This window comes from Tyto alba, unplaced genomic scaffold (assembly GCF_018691265.1).
Source record: "Tyto alba isolate M040663 unplaced genomic scaffold, T.alba_DEE_v4.0 Super-Scaffold_40, whole genome shotgun sequence".
Classification (NCBI taxonomy): Eukaryota; Metazoa; Chordata; class Aves; order Strigiformes; family Tytonidae; genus Tyto; species Tyto alba.
In genome coordinates, this window is record NW_024881316.1 from 30,633,489 (window position 1) to 30,650,043 (window position 16,555).

At 37.9% G+C, this 16,555-nt stretch overlaps 1 protein-coding gene across 10 annotated transcripts in view; it reads right to left on the bottom strand.

Annotated features, from left to right (window-relative positions):
• MYT1L (myelin transcription factor 1 like) overlaps positions 1 to 16,555 on the bottom strand; it is a 308,557-nt gene that overhangs the window by 128,800 nt on the left and 163,202 nt on the right. The gene's annotated exons all lie outside the window — the stretch shown is intronic.

The window sequence follows — 16,555 nt, forward strand, 5'->3', positions numbered from 1 at the left end:
AATAGATTTCTATACAATTTGAAAATAAGGTCAAGGGGTCGCACACCACAGGTCGCTTTCTAGCCAAACACTTTACAGTGAGAAAGAGAGGAAGGAATAATGGCTGAAAAGGAGATAAAGGGTCATCATTAGAACTTCAAAGATTTCATTTGATTTAGTATGGCATTATGATATTTGCCAGTGTGTTGCATTGTTTAGATGTGTTTGTCAAGTTTCAGGAACGTGCTCACTTGCTACATATAGCTAAATCTTCACCTTCATTTTATAAACAGTATGCCCATCTGATGTAGCTTTTTATCCAGTAGTAAATACACATCAATCTTAAATATTTACCAGAAAGGGGCAGGGCTACAGAATAGACCTCAGCAAGTATCATGAACACTGATCTATAGTAGTTATCATAAGGCCACATGGTTTCTTCTGATATTCCATGTACTGTTGTCACCAGAGTTTCAAAGGTAAACTGCATAGCCTAGCTAGAGTTTACGATTTTATACAACACAAGCAGATTGCACTGAACTATGTTGAGAGACTGTGTCAAGGAAAATATATGCAGTATCTGTACCATCAGCTCCTTTGGATATGGAAGAATGGGATGGCAAGATGGATCTACAGTGGCTCGTACATAGAGATGGCATTGTAAAGGTCAGGAAGCATAGAAATCGATCATAGGGCTCTAGTTCACCCAGAAAAAAAATCCATCAGTGGTTTATAGCAATATCATTGGGTTGGTATCTGGTAAGAATGTCACATATCTCATGCAAAAACATGGAAAGAGGTCCAAGTGTCTTGCAGTTAACCCTTTTATAACCTAACCTTTTTTTGGTCAGTACCTTAGCACAAATGGTGTGGGAAATAACTAACAGGGAAGAAATCAGGGGGTGTTTTTACAGAGCTCCCTCAGCACATTACATCAGGAAGAAAGAGCACAAGAAGATTTGTGGGTGCAGGGATTTGGTGGAAAGAAAGGCCACTCTCACAAGGCTCTGTGCTACTGATACAGTTCTGCTTCTTGGTAGTCACCATCTGGTTCCTGGTAGTGTGATTTATTCAGCACTAAAGGGATGATCTTCTAAAATAAGGAGATATTATGGAAGCTAACAAAGCATCAGTCTCTACTAGAGGCCTTCAGTGCAGTCTTCTGATCGGGACCTTTGCACCACTTGGAGTGGGATTCATTTTTAAATTAAGGCACCTACATATAGCTGTGTGCATACACATTAGGTGCATAAGCTTCCATCATCATCAACCAATGGTGCTATCTGAGATACCATAAGGTATCCTATCGAGCCTTCAACTGCCAGTCCAGGAAGGTACAGAAGGGTACAGGTAGGTCCTCTGTTCTAACTGCCAACCCTGTGTAGATGTTTCAGATATCTTCTGGCAACAGAAATGGCACCAGCTGCCTATGCTTAGGCAACTGAACTTACCCCTAGTTAACACAGCCACCGGAGCTTGAGGAACAATTTCTCAGGTCAGCTACTAGGTGTTACTTCAGGCTGGACAGAATCAGTCTCCAAGCACCTTTGCCCATACCGTCTAGCTCTCCATTAACTATAGCATGAGGCACTTGGCATGCCTGTAGATACCTACTACAGGCACCTAAACTAATCTTAAATTTTAACCCATCCACAGTGTCTACCCTACACCCTGGGTTCACACCCTGGCTGGCTTCTGAGCTCCTAAGGTTTGATATGCATCTGAGGCTTTTCAGGTTGCCATATCTAACCACAAAACAGCATCTCTGAAATATAGATTCAGATTGATGATATTATTTTAATTTTACTAATAAGCAAATTGTGTTATTCTGTAACTCTTGCAATGTGTAAGGATTTGACAGGAGACCAGATGTGGAGTTACTTGATCTTCAGGCTAGTAAGTTCCTTAAAAAGTTTGAAAAACTTTACCTAGCATCACTTGTCACCACTGAAAAATCTGCTGAAAGAATTATTATGATCTTAACCTGGAAATGCAGCACCAGTGGTTATGATAGTCTGTGTAAATTCAGAAGGGGCAAACTACAGAACAGATTTGCCTGTCTTTCTAAACCAAAGTAAGCATTTCAATTCAAGAATGTTGATAGTACTTTTTTAACTACACTGACAGCCAAAGAAGAAATCGCTAAATTGGAAAAGCCCCTATAGGATCCACACAATCCAGATCTAGAAGCAGGTCAAAGTAGTGAAAAAAGATTGTAAAAGCTGCAGGCATGCAGTGTTATTTTAAATGTTATTGTGTATCCTACATAGCCTGCTGCTTCTCCAGAAAGGCACAGATCTACTGGCCTCTATCTGTGACCTAGTTGCCCTGTCATACATGGCAATGTGTGTCTTGGATGCTCTAGGACACATCCAATGATGGTAGGTGCCTATGTTTAGCCAATGGAACCTTGCTTTGACTTCATTTATATGCTCACTCATAGATCTTCAAGACTTTGTCATGTCAAACCTTCAGCCTCCATTCTTCCGCATCTTCAATGTTGGATGCTGGAAGCAAGCAATTTCCTGAAATTCTACACAAGATGTGCATCGTTTCTGTGGAAGGATGGTCACCTGCCAGCCTTCCACAACCATCCCCAGATGCACCCCTGGCATTTCCATGGCCAGGAACAGAATTCTGCTCATGAGGCCATTAATCTCACACAAGCATGGACCTCCTCACTATTTTCACATGCAGAAAAAGGAAATGTGGACCTTAGCGACTCACAGGGAGTTCACCTCAGTAGTTCTGCTTTATTCAGTATTCTGCTTTACATTACAGTTCTGCAGAATACTGAGTAGCTGTTCCAGAGGACTTGTGGTTTGTGGAAGAAATTCTTAACCTGGCTACAAAGAGAAGCACTAGACATGAAAACTGAAAGGTCTAAGTTCTTAATTCTGAGAACAACAAAAAAAAAGGTCGTGGTAGAAATTAAACCTGGTAAATCATAGTTAAAAATAATAAAATTATTGGATACACCTTACTTAGGGACGATGTGCAGAGAGAGGTAAAACTGGCAACTCTGTATCACCGTTATGTGCATTAGAGTTAGTGAAGATTTAGAGAAATAAGACTAGTATTAGATCATTGCTTTAACTAATTAATATATCACAAGATGGGATACAAGAGAACGTCTGTTACATTAGAAGGTATGTTGAAGACAAACAAATAGGACAAAAAGCAGCTTGAGCAGTTTCTTTAGCTTCGTAAAAAAATAGAAAGGACAAAAATCTGTGTTGCTGTGAAGGTTTCTTATGGGGTGTCAGATGAACGCTATAACCACAGGAGTATCCCTGAAGTTTCTAAAAATTATATCTGATAAATTTCACATGTAAGAAATTACTTAAACAGCTGAAGAAAATTCTATCCTAAATCTCACTTTTCTGGGTAAAAATTAAATAAGCCCTGTGTAGTCACCTGCATTCAGGCAATTAAGACTTGTTATGTCTTAATGCACAGAATCTGATCCCAATAACTAATACACACAAACACACACAAACAAAAGGTGCTTTAAAAGTGTCAGTATACAAAATCTGGAAATAATCATGAGCTGAAGTGAGTAGAAGAAAATCTTCTAACATAAAATATGATTAGGAACAGTTGAAAAATACTTCATCAAATGTTAAAAAAAAATAAGTTGCATAATCACATCAGGATGATTCATTAATGAAAAGAAAAAGAAGAGAAAGACAATAACTCCTTCACAACAATCCAAACCCAACTTTTAGCTCATGAGAATTAAAATTAATTCATATGCACGTACATACACGTAGAGCAGTTTACTAGTAAATATAAACTATCGATAAAGAGAACTAAAAATATCAATGAAAACCACATGTTGAATGAGAAACATGGTAATCATAAGAAATTGATTAAATATATCTGGAGTAAATATTTAAATTATTGTTTGGAGTTAATTAATAGCTAGTATTAATAACCAACAAGAAAAATTTTTAAAAGTAAAAAAAGCAGTTGTTTGTTATTTTAAATTAAAGTCCCAGACAACAGTTAGCCCCCCAAATTTAACATAGCTGATAGTTCTCCAAGACATTGCTGTTGATATGTAACAATCCTGTAACATGGGAAATGCCGGAGAACAAAAAAAAAAAATCTGAAAAAATTGTAACTGTTTAAATTAATCTTTATTAAGTGATGAAATGATGGTGTGGCTCACTAAGTTAATCTTCCTGACATAACATCATAAAAAAGCTGATATGGGATACAAGATGATGACATAATCAGCACCAGTCAACATTTTATCAAGAAAAAACCTTCAATCAAAAATACTTGAAACTGCTCTCTGATGTTACCTTAATTTTGTCGATAAAGGTAGCTATGTAAGGATATCATATTCTTAGACACCTTTTAAACATTTTGCTTTCTCGTACCAAAGATTTAGACAACATAATAGGCATTTCAAAAAATCAGTGAATTTATAGCAGTTAACAAATATTTCTCCAGAAAAAAAAATACATTTTGTAAAAAAATTATTTTCTTTGTGAAAATAATTGTAAAAATTAAAAAATATATATTTAATAAGAGCCTTTATAATATAAACCCACAGGTATATGTTTTAACCCTATAATAGTCAGCATCTTCATCAGTACTCTGGAAGATTATATGCTACTGAAACATGCAGATAGCACAGAAATTAATGGAGTGATAAACTATGTTGGAGACAGGCCAGTTACATGTACTGGCCCACGTCATTTGGCAGATTTGACTCATCTTAAAGACCATGCTAATTCCAACATCCTGTACCTATGAACAAAGAATGTGGGCCATGCTTGAAAGACCAAAGATCATAATCTGTAAGGCAATAACAGCGAATAGGATCTGGACAGCCAGATGAGCATGAGCAATTTCTGCGCTGCTGTAGCTGAAGAGCAGAATGTGATCTGTAGCTGCACAACCTTTAAGGCTGTATTAATTTTCCAGAAAACCACTGAGGTATTAGGATATGGTCAGTAACTTCTTGCAGTAGAGTGCAAGTTTTCATCAGGACCTTATCTATCTTTCTGTTAGCTTGCCAGATGCCCTGTTGGTACACCCTATTGGAGCCTTCAGGTTTTTAAAGCAGATAGATTTAAGGCTATGAGTCTCATCATAGACTTACCTGAGACTAAGCTCCCAGGAGTTTCACAGTCAGCACTGCTCTCCCTATCTCTAGTTATGCTCACATATCTACCATATGGACTTCCTCAGGGCTGCCAACTGTGAGGGATCCAGACCTTTAGGCTCCTTTCCAGGACAAATGGCGATTTTTGATCCCTTGTGGGGAGTAGTTCAGCATTTTCTTTCCTTGCAGGCAGGTAGTCCTGACAATGATTATTCTTGTTAAAATTCTCGGGGTATCTGGATTTCTTGCTAGAGGCACGGAGACAGCAAGTTTCAGTCCCAAGTTCCAAAACTTCCAGCTCAGCCAATGCCTGCTTAGTGAATTATTCTGGCTTCCTTCTAGCCATGATGAACATGTAGTCTAGAAAGCCCCAAGTGAGCTAAAAGCCACAGATCTGGACTTCCAAAATTTTTCCTTCCCATTTTTTTTCTTACCTGGATTTCTTAAAATCCAAAAACTGGATTCTCAAAAACTCCTGACAATTGGCCAATGTTTACTAAGGCAGAGAATTCACTGTCCATACTACACAAAGGTAGAAGATGATAATTCATAACCTCGAAGATCTATGGCAAGTACTGGTAAATACTAGAATTACTGCATAACTGTTATTGCAAACCAAGTGTGTTGCTAAAATTATTAGATATCTTGCTTTCCCCTAATCAGTAGTAGTAGATGAACGTATAATGTGATAAAAGTAAAATGTTAAGAGACACAAATTCTGATTTTCCAAATATGTAACGAGTTAATTATATAAAAAGGTTGTAGTTTAAAACTTATCTCCTTGTAACTGTCAAGTTACTCAGTAAAGGCAGATTTTCAGCCAGCCATGATGCAAGATTCAAATTTCTACAGGTAAGATTCCTGTACTACTTTTATAGACAGAGTTTGCCTAGCATTTATTTTTATAACTTGAAAAATGTTATTTCTTCTTTATGGAATTTGAAATGAAAGGATTTAAAGATTTTTTTTTAAATCTAGTATCTCAAAGAATGAAACAAAATATGTCAATTGTATTTCCCACAGTTAAAATGCTTCTATATTCTCATAATCAAAGAAACATGTCCTGGAAAATGATGAATAGTTTATGTGAGCAGTGTATCCCACACTATATTAGTACTTTGTAAACTGACCTTCTACTTCTCTCCTCAGAAAATAACAGACAAATCCAAATTCTAACATGCCTTTTTTAGCATGTACTCTGTATTCTTAAAGCAATTCATTTTCTAATAATGTTATTTGTCAAGTATGGCTCCTGATAATCTGAGTAAGTTTTCAGAACCTGGATGTTTTATGAAAAGCTATTGAACCTATTTGATAAATGGGACATCTACCAATGACTTCAATAGGTCCCCAAACACCTTTTTGTTTTACTACATACTTTTCACTACATGAAAGTCAGTAACTATACTCTTTCAACATAATGACTTCCACTTTCAAATAATAAAAGACAAACAAATCACAATGGAAAAACCACTGTGTAAAATAAATAAGAAAATAATACCCTAGATTGAACTGGAAATACAGGATATATTTTTTTATACAGTGTATCAATTAATTTACTTTAAGGAGCTATTCCTCTGTTTTCTGCAATTCTCATGAAGTTTTGTGTTAATCTGAACTGATGCAACATGACTCAGAAGAAAGAAAAGACAATTTAAAGATTACGAAGAAAGAAGATGCAGAGTATATATTAATACATCTTCACTGAAAATAGCATGAGATCTCTGCCATGATACTTAAACTAAAGTTATGGCACTATTCCAGAGGTACATTAAGGTAATACTATACATGCCTTACACTGTTCCTCAATGCTCCTCAACCTACAATGACCTAGGATTTAGGCACTATGTTTTTTTTATTTTTAATAAGTTTAAATGTTAAACTATTTGACCAAAACACAGCCACAGATGTACAGTTTCATCTGGAAATGCTACCATCAAGCAGCAGGGGAAAATGAGGTGAAGATACTAGGTAATTAAAACATGCAGATCAAGTTAACCTAAACCTGCTCTCAATGTGTATGTACAAAACCTTGACTTTCCATATGACATCAGAGCTTACTTCAAAAGATCTGGTCCCTGGGGTCAACACAGAGTTTCCTACACAATCTACTGAGGCTTCAGTTGGACTTATTGATGCAACTTTTATGAAAATACACTCCAGCAGATCTTCCTCTCCCCTAAGTGTCAGTAGGGTACATCAAACCTGAATCAGTAAGAATATTTGACCCTTAATTTATGCCTTACTAATCATAGCCTTGTAAATTAAGGGCATTCTAGGACAAAATGACCAGACTTGTGGATGAAGGGAGAGCAGTAGATGTCATTTACCTCAATTCTAACAAAGCTTTTGACACAGTATTCTTGTATGCCATTATGACTGTATTTGCATAGTCAGTTCTTTAAAATCAGCTCTTAATACTTCAACCCTATTAATTAAATGTGGCCTATTACTGCTCTTAAGAGAGCAGAATAACATTCAGGATCTGGTTTTGACAGAAAAACTGTATCATTCTCTCAAACATATTTAATGCACTTGTTCACTTGTTTCTGATTATAAGATCTACAAGACAAAAGAGGGACAAAACTGCAGGATAGTGTTACACTAAGAAGTTACAGGAGTGCTTAAGGAAAAGTCAGGCTGAAGGGAAAACAATTTCCCTGTCCTTTCAGACTCTTTCCCCCACAAACCCAAGTACCTTCTTAGCACGGACATCTGAAATTTAGTTCAAATATTTTATAGCACCCTTTCAATAAGAAGGCAAACTTTATAAAAGAATTACTGTATTTGAATCTTCCCCTCAGGAAAACACCAGCATACAACCAGGCCCTCTTAGAGCAGAGTTCCAGAGGGAACTCTGCAAAGATAAAAGTTACAAGTTGAGGGTACATATTACAAAGTGACTGAATAGGCACGTGTGCAAATTAATGACTAGAATATAAATTACTCCTTTGTCCTCTTCCACTTGTGATGAACACACAGAGCTTTTATTAATATCAAGGTGAATTCTTCTTGCAGAACAATAGGAGAATATATCCTCAGGACTTGTTCTCAAACTCTGACTAAGAGTCATTCTCCTGCTATAATGCACAGAGGGAATCCAATTCTTCCATTTTCAGAGGAACAGCATAGGCTGCAGCCAAATCTGTAAATGCAGGTCAGAATAAGCAGAATTTTGGTTAAACTCACGAGTTCACCATATATTCTTTCTGTGAGGAAACACATTTGGGATTCATTGAATTATTCTTGAAGGAAGGCAGGAAACACTTTCAAGAATTTCTCATTGGCTTCATATCAATTAGAGTGGAAAACATCCAAATTGCACACAGCTCACTGAAGCATAATTCTCTTATTACTATTTTTTACATTCTTAGATATCAGGAATGAGAATGTAGCATGGAAATTTGAGGTAAGAAGAAATAGCACTGGACCTATAGCACTTCTTGGAAGAGAAGATATCCTTTTATCAGTCTGTGGCTCAATAACAATGCTTTGGATAATCTCAGTGAGTAGGCTTTGGGACATGAGCTGTAGTAAAACTAGAACTTCCATCTGTAAGAAGAGATCCAGAACATGTCCATACAGCTGAGCAACTCAAATGCCCCCAAATTGTCATTGTTTCATAAGCCACTAAAATATTTAGTTTTGTCTTTAAGAAACTTGTAAGCACGCACCGTATTAGATGTCAGGTCCTATTATGTAATTTTAAATCTTTTGTTCTATGCCTTAGCCTGTGCTGTCTCATACAACTCTGAAGAAAGGCCAGTACAACGGTGAAGTTGGAGTGCAATCACACTGTCCTTCTTTGTCCAGTCCTCAGGTGTGGTCCTGCACCAGGCTGCTTGCTCTGTGAATGGTTAGGATGGTGAGTTCCAGCACACACTAACAGGACCATATGGTGAAGTTCCCATTTACTGGAAACGGGGAAACAATAACCCCCATTTTTAAAAAGGGAAAAAATGAATACCCAAGGAACTACAGGCCAGTCAGTCTCACCTCTGTGCCTGGCAAGATCATGGAGCAGATACTCCTGGAAATTATGCTAGGGCACACAGAAAATAAGGAGAAAATTGGTGACAGCTAACATGGCTTCACTAAGAGCAAATCATGCCTGACAAATCTGGTGGCCCTCTATGATGGGGTTAGAGGGTTGGTGGATAAGGGAAGAGCAACTGATGTCATTTACCTGGACTTGTGGAAAGCATGTGACAGTGTCCCGCACAACATCCTTGTCTATAAATTGGAGAGACAAGGATTTGATGGATGGACCACTTGGTGGATAAGAAATTGGCTGGATGGTTGCACTCAGAGAGTTGTGGTCAACAGCTCGATGTCCAGATGGACAGCAGTGGCAAGTGGCACTCCTCAGGGGTTGGTATTGTGACCAGCATTGCTGAACATTTTTGTTAGTGACATGGACAGCGGGACTGAGTGCACCCTCAGCAACTTTGCCGATGACATCAAGCTGTGTGGTGCAGTCGACACACTGGAGGGAAGGGATGCCATCCAGAGGGGCCTGGACAGGCTGGAGAGGTGGGGCTGTGCAAGACTCATGAAGTTCAACAAGGCCAAGTGCCAAGTCTTGCACATTGGTCGAGGCAATAACAAGCACAAATACAGTCTGAGTGATGAGTGGATTGAGAGCGGCCCTGTGGAGAAGGACTTGGGGATATTAATGGATGTAAAACTGAATATGAGCCAGCAGTGTGCACTTGCAGCCCAGAAAGCCAACTGTGTCCTGGGCTGCATCAAGAGAAGTGTGGCCAGCAGGTCAAGGGAGGTGATTCTACCCTTCAGCAATGCTCTTGTGAGACCCTACCCGGAGTACTGTGAGCAGCTCTGGGGCTCCCAACAAAAGAAGGACATAGACCTGCTCAGGTGGGTCCAGATCAGGGTGACAAGGATGATCAGGGGGCTGGAGCACCTCCCCTGTGAGGACAGGCCGAGAGAGTTGGGGTGGTTCATCCTGGAGAAGAGAAGGCTTTGGGGAGATCTGTAGTGGCCTTCCAGTAGTTGAAGGAGGCCTACAGAAAAGATGAGGAGGGAATCTATCAAGAAGAGTAGTGATAGGATGAGAAACAGCAGTTTTCAACTGAAGAAGGGTAGATTGAGATTAGAGGGTAGATTTAGGTTAGATATAATGAAGAAATTCTTTACTGTGAGAGCAGTGAGCCACTAGAACAGGTTACCCATAGAAGCTGTGGCTGCCCCCTCCCTGGAAGGGTTCAAGCCCAGGTTGGACCGGGCTGTGAGCAACCTGGTCTAGTGGAAGGTGTCCCTGCCCATGGCAGGGGGGTTGGAACTCGATGATCTTTAGAGTCCCTTCCAACCCAAACCATTCTATGTTTCTATGAATATTGCAGTCTCAAGAACTTCAGTCAGTCATGGTAATTTTCCTTCCTCATAAGCATTTCTGACTAGAGAGGTATTTATTCTTCACATGAGAAGAAAAAAACGTTTGAAGTGTTTTACTGTTCCTATTACAATTCTTACTTTGGTCATATAGATAGGCTTAAGCAAAGATTCATGCTTCCTTGCATTAGATGCATAAAGAAAGCAGTCTCTGATCCAAAGGCCTTAAAATAAGAAACAGAATAAAACAGAAGAGACAAGAGATCTATATACATCTACATACCAGTCAGCAAAGCAGTCAGAAGCAGCAGAGATTAAAGCTGAATGTAAAATTTATCGTATGAATCAGAAAATAAATACAGCAAAATATTTTGGACTTAAGAGAACTATAATTTCCTTGTCATGGATAGAAGCATATCACAATACTTTCAAGTGGGGGAATAAGCAACTAAAACCTTTAGGAACTTTAAGAAATTAGATTCTTTGAAGATTATTTTCTATATTGTTGATGATTCTGAGCCAAACTTGCACCAAATTCATTAATTTTCTTCTAGAAATTCTGGTGGCATGAGGATACATCCATAAAAAATCAAGACATTATGATATTTTTTATCCAAAGGTCTAGCAGTTGTTAGTTACACTTAGCATAATATAAAAGACACAGCTTCCCAGTCCTCCTTTCTTCTGAAACTAGTTAAATCCATGTGAAGAATTTCTCATGCACCATAATTTAAGGTAGTTTGGGGTGAACTGGCACTAGCCTCACTAGATGATGACGGTTTCTTTCACAGAATAAGGATTAAATATTAATCGAGTTGCTCGGGTTTACAAATCACCTAGACACTAAATTATCGAGTGAATCTGCTTATCTCAGTGAATATTTAAATGATTCAGATTATCACTTTGTCCCAAAATACTTTGTAGTCTGGTGGCTACAGTACTCTTCTAAGGGACAAGAAGCTTGGGTCAGAGATTTGGCTTTAAAACCGGACCACCCTTCTCACTTCTTGAGATAAAAGGATTGCAGCTTTCTTTTGCATTCATTATAGAGATTTGATGATGCAATGCTCTAGCTCAAATAAGAACTAGTTCAAATAAGCAAAATCTTTCAAAATTTTATTTTTGTTCAAACCAAACTGGTTGGTTGGTTTTGGTGTTTTTTTTGGCTACTGAAATGAAAAAACAATTTGTTGATATATCAAAGAAACAACCTTTTTAGTTCCAACATCTCAAAGCTGACCCAAGCCTAAACATGGACATGGGGATGAAAAAGGTCATGCAGAAAAGGAAGAGGGAGAAGGCCTGCCAGTAACTGGAGCGAGTGCGGGTGTGAGAGTGAGTGTGATCACTAGCTGGAAAAACTGGTGAGCAGATGAAGAGTCCTGGGACCAGGGGGTTGAGTGGGTGGCCAAGGGGCAGCTCTGGGTGTGAGAGTGCCCATGTGCCTCTGTGGGCAAGAGCATGGGGGTTGGCTGTGGGGCCAGGGGAGTCCCAGACAGCTCTGTGTGTCTGTGTGTGTGTGTGTGTGTGTGCGGGTGACGGTCTGCACCAGCAACCGGAGCAGGGCTGCAGCCTGGGGGATCATATGTCCAGCTACCAGTAACTGGAGAGACGGGCATCCAGTGGCAGCTACTGGGCAGACTGAGTGAGACCAGATGCTGGAAGGATCCACTGTATATATACAGATAGATATATATTCTCACTACTGGCTCTCCAACTTGCTCAGCCAGAGAGAACAGGATGAGGCTGTTGGTGATGTCTGCATCCACATGAGTGCTCTGAGTGTCTGTGATCTGTGTGACCAGCCATGTATGTATGTATTTATGTATACATGTAGCATATACATGTGCTTTGTGCACATGTGCCTGCTGGGAATGCTACTGGTTGAACTTGGGGACATGGAGCAGCAGCAGCCGCGCCTCTCTTCGAGTTGTTGGATCCAACATGATTCATTTTCCTCTAAAAATCCTGTTCTCAAATACAGTGTGTTGAAAAATGACAGGTATATGGCATCAGAAAGGTTACTTTTCTAATTCTGAAGTTGAAGCGCAGCAATTTTTTTGCACAGGAACAAAGGCAGAAAAATAATTTAGTTCATGGCAGACTTAAATTTATCTATTATGGAAGGAAATTGGTGAGAAGAGTGCTTCAAAAGAGAAAATGCATTAGAAAAATTTAATTTTTATAAATTAAGAAGTCAATGAAACTTACTGAAATCTAAAGAGTTAAATTTCACTGACATGAAGAAACCACAAAGGATCTCACAAAATATTATTAAATCATTTCCATTCCTCACATTCATTACATGCCAAGGGTAAAAGCCCAAACTCCTCTAAAAATGGGGCATGAACCTGTGAGAAACAGTCTTGGAAAATCCGAACTAAGCCAAGCTTGAGTTCAAGTTAAAGACCAATGCAAACACATTCACTTCCATATTTGTTGCCTTTCAGTCCTGCAACTCATGTTTGTTTCTTCTAGACTACTGAGCAGTATTTAACATGTCATAGAAGGCAAATAAATGTGCAACTTTATGTCCATTTTAGAATGGATCAAGATAAATACATGTAAACTAGATCTGATGACGATTTAGCTCTGCTCACCTTTCCAATGACAGTAAAACTATTTGTACGGGTCTGGCATTTTCTTTCTGGATCAACAGATATGAAAATCAAATGTTTTGCAGGATTGAAATAGTTCTGAGGTGTTCTGAGATATCTCTGAGAGGCTTAGGCAACCTCTTTCCTTACCAGATCCCCCAGGGACTGATCTTGGTTTGTACTCATCAATGGCTGTGGCTCAAAAAATCAGGATCATATTCCATAAAAGAGTTATTTTCATTTCATAATCCTCCAATCACAAAAGAACAACTAATATGGGTTATCATAGGGTTCAAGAGTAATGCAAAATGTTCTATTCTTTCACTGTTAGGTCTAAAACCCACTAGCTTAGGCAAGGCATGCAAGGTAGTTATATAGTCTCTATAAAGATGGTCTAGTTCCACCCTTGATATGAATGTGTATCTTGTGCTGATACCAACTGTCTGTGTGCATATCCTGAGGTGTAATATGCTCCAAAAGACAAATTTCCATTTAACTCATAGGATTTAACATCAAACACAAATTTCACAGAAGTCTATGTTCTGAATAAGCATTGATACCTAAATGCACCTGTAGTTAATATAAATCTTATATGTAATGGTCTTTGGGTACAGCACACCTAATGAAAATGTCCATATTTCTTTTTGTCTAATATTTTGTGTGTGTGTTTCTATAAGCATGAATTTTATTAGCTGAAATGTAACTACATCTGAAGGGCCATAACCCAGTCTTTTCTGTAACTCTCATACAATATATTAGCACCACACATTTTTAAATTATCATTGAAATCCTAGGAGAATAAAGAACAAACCAAATGTGGGACACTTTAATAACCCGCACCAATATTGACGAACATGTAGTATAGTAACTATCACCATACGCAGAAATAAGACCACACAATAAAAAGCCAAATCACATTCATGGAAATTCAGGTCAAAGCAGTCGTAACTTCAGAGTTTGAGCTTTAACTTTGAATGTCCTAGTGACTGTAATCACAATCATGCTGTGTTTCAACCTCTTTGTTAGCTTGAATCACCCACATTCAAGTTAGGCCTAGAGGCCCTTTGATGGGGAAAAAACTCTCAGAGCTGTGCCTGGCAAACTGCTTGGAAAAGAGCACACAGCTCTGCAGAAACATAAAGTCACTGACTTGTTCCCACCGTTCAGCCAGAAGCAGCGTTGTAAGAGTTACAGCTCTGAAGAGCTGTGAACCAAAATATCATTATGGAAAATGGGAGGGACAAGAAAAAAAAGAAACAAAACTTCAACTGTCCCACTTTGCTTCACAAATTTCACTCAGTTCTGCCACAGCAAGTGGTGGCAGGATTACCCTCCCCTCCCTTCCAGAGGGAATAGGATTTCTGAAGTAAAAATACAATGCCTGTTTGCTCATCTCATGCATTTTTTTTTTTAACTGGGTTGGGGTTTACCCTCCAGAATTTACCTATATTATCTGAGCCTGTAATTAAATTGACAAGTCAGTTGGTTTATCTTGGATTGATTCACCCTCTAAACAGGGAATGTATAAAAATACATACTTTTCTGAATCCAAGGAGAAAATAGATCAGTTTTGAACAAGGAATTTAAACATATTTAGTACTGTCATGTCTTCCATTATTCAATGAGAAGCATACACAAATATGTATGATCTAAGATGCCACAACGGGCTTTTGAATAAGCCAAGTCACCAAATCCACAAATAGATATTAGTGAGTATAAGTATGCTACAACATACACACATGCAATTTCTGTTCTTATAAAAACTAAGTTACCAGACTTTAAAGCCTTTATTCTAGTACCCAAAACTCAAAAATATGCCACAACTAATTCACATGCTAAAGTTTACTGATCCAGTATAGCATCCACTGTAGACAGCAGTAACATCTTCACTGGCACTGAATCAGACTGACAGTTACTGAAGACAACTATAAGCATTTCAGAACAAAACAGACCAAGGCACCATGTGAAATGGAAGTTATTAAATAATGGGACTCATGTTTAAGAATTTCATTAAACACAATTAAACATAAGCTAACTCTAGTGGATATGTACTATGCAAAAGACAAGTATTTCAGGTAAAGAAAGAGGAAACATTTATTAATTATATCTTATTTTTAATTAAAAAAAAATGTAGGCCTTGAAATTTAGTAAATTATCAGTCTTCACATTGCAAGCAGGAAAGTAAAAAAAAAATCTCTTAGTTTGTTAAAACTAGATAATTGCTGTTGCTATTAAGTAAACAGACTAGTATCCTTTCTTTCCCATTCACTACTACACTACAATGAAAGCTCACTTCTGTTTTTAGGTTTTGCCTAATCGTAGAGATGGCAAGGGTACTATTTCAGAACTACATGGTATCAGAAATGTTTGCTGCTATTAGTGTGCAGACCATCATGTTTATCAAAGGGTATGTTATAAATAGATTATAGCTATTAGAAATGCAACAATTAGCTGATAAATTAATAAGACAGACAAGCAAAATATCAATCATGGCACTGCTAACATAATTAGCATAAATTAAACAGGATCACAGATTACCACAGCTGTTGCATAAAACAAGAGCACCTACTTCAGTTGTTCAATAACTTGCACACTTTCAACACTAAAACTACACCACACTGCTCAAAAGATAAAAAAGGAGGCCACAATAAAACAATAATGAATATTCATTGGCAATTTTCTCCCCAAGACTTGTTTAAAGCAATTTCTGAGGTTAAAAAAAAAAAAAAAAAGAAGGGGGTTGGGAGGGGAAACCCAGATGGATAGGAATTTGTAGCTTAACATATGCAGCAAAACCCTGTATATCTTCCTAGGAGAGAGATGACAGCAAGTCATAACTATTGCAGAGTGACCTAATGGCCTAGACAAGGCTTGTACAAGTGATACATTAAAGCAGGCCAGTTATCATCAACACAGTTAGCAATTTCAGTGTTTGCATGAGTCTTGGAATACAATTAAACTGATGGAAACAGTGCCCCTTTAACTCCTGGAATGAAAGGACAGCCTGAAGTGATTTTGTTTTAATTTCTTAATATATATTTATTTTAATATTCCATTTTCTTTTGTTTCTTGCTATCACTATGACATGAGAGCACCTGTAAAATCTCTTCTTATAAATATTTATTTTTTTTAAAGAAAATCAAAAAGCACACTTATTCTTAACAAGGCACAGAATAAGACTTCCTACTATAGAAGCTTATGCTGTCTGAAGCAGTTTTAAGATCTAGAAAGAATTTTGCTGATGTTGTTAAATAATTCAAAGTGGTCAAACAAGACCAAATTGGTAGAACTGCCCATATTCTGCCCTCAGTTACAACTTTGCCTTCTGACTTAATTTAATATAGTTACTCAGGTAACAGTGAGAAAGAATATGATTAATTCTATTTGCTATCAGGATAAAGGAATGAAAACTGAGACTTTAAAAATTGTATCACTGCATCCTTAATGTCTGTTTTGTGACATACTCTCCTATTATACAACCAGCCATGCAGGACCAATGGTGTAAAGA